Genomic DNA, 1,640 nt, shown 5'->3' with positions numbered 1-1,640 from the left:
AAATAGAAATAGAAGCAAAACATAAAAACCCAGAAAACTTGTATGAGGTCAATTTGCATCTATATATGCTGAATACAAAATGCATTGAATTTTATTAGAACAAGATTGATATAAGCATTATTTGATGCCTTTGAATAAAGAGCTGTGATTTGAACTCAAAAGATAAATATAATGACATGTAATTCAGTTCTTCTTCTTCATTATAATGACATGGTTCTACATCCCACAGAGTTTATGTTCCATTTAGCTCAAAATATTTTTTAAATTTTTCTTGAGACTTCTTCATTGACCAACATGCTATTTAATAGTGAATTGCCCTGGCTGATGTGACTCAGTTAGATGAGTACCATTCCATGCACCAGGAGGTTGCAGGTTCTACCCCCAGTTGAGACACATGCCCAGATTGAGGGCTCGGTCTCCAGCTGGGTGCATGCAGGAGGCAAGCAATGGAAGTTTATCTCTCTCTAAAAATCAATTAATACATATTTTAAAAGTTAATTGTGAAATTTCCAACGTAAGACAGAAAATAAGGCTTTCACTTAATAGATGTAAAAAATACAATGTTGAATGACTATCTTACCAAACTTTCATCAAATGTATCCCAACACATCTGCGGTACCTAAACATAGGAACTCTGGAGTCAAAAACACCTGGTTACAATTCAGGTTACCTTTCTACCTCCTCTACATTAGAGAAATTAGCACAGTTTCCTCATGTGTAAAACCAAGGTAATTATTGTTTAATATCATAGATTTATTGTGAGAATTAAATGAAATAAACCATAAAACTATTGTGAGAATTAAATGAGATAAACCATACAACTATTTTGATACATTGATCCTTTCAAATAGAAAGTTAGTAAATTTTTTAAAAATAGTGTATGTGTATGTGGAGAAATCTAATAACTAGATTTCTTTAAAAATACCTCTATCATATTTCTTAGACTAATTTATATATTCAAACATACATCAAAGTTCACATAAAATGTCCATCCTAAGGAAAGCTAACAATCTGTATGTTTTAAAAATGACACATTTAAATTACTAAACTTATGGTATCCACTTCTTCCAATCTTCTTTCAGAGTATGCTATAGACTGAATGTCTGTGTCCTCCCAAAACTCATAAAGTCTTAATCCCCAATGTGAAGGTATTTAGAAATGAGGCCTTTGGGAGCTAAATAGGTTTACATGAAGTCATGAGGATAGAGCCTTCATGATGGGATCAGTTCCTTTATAAGAAGAGGAAGAGACCAGAGTACACTCTCCAGTGCACCCCACACTCCCTCCACTGTCACGTGAGGACACAGCAAGAGGGCAGCCATCTGCAAACCAAGAAAAGGCTTCCACCAGACTCTGAATGTGTCTGCACCTGGAGTTTGGTCTTCCCAGCCTCCAGTACTGGGAGAAACAAACATTTTTTTTTTAATATAAGTGACTCAATCTGTGGTATTTTGTTATAGTAGACCAAACAGATTAAGACATGGTAGTTATCACAATGATGAACAGAGGACTGTAAACATAATTTTTTTGTTTAATTCCAGTCTGTTCCAAGAGTTCTCAAGCTATATAAGGGCAGAAAGTCTACTCTCCCCTATTCACCAAAATATTCCCACATCTCCAGTGTCTATTATGTTCCTTGA

Source organism: Plecotus auritus, assembly GCF_963455305.1.
Source record: "Plecotus auritus genome assembly, chromosome: 4".
Taxonomy (NCBI): Eukaryota; Metazoa; Chordata; class Mammalia; order Chiroptera; family Vespertilionidae; genus Plecotus; species Plecotus auritus.
Note: the sequence above shows the minus strand (reverse complement) of the source record.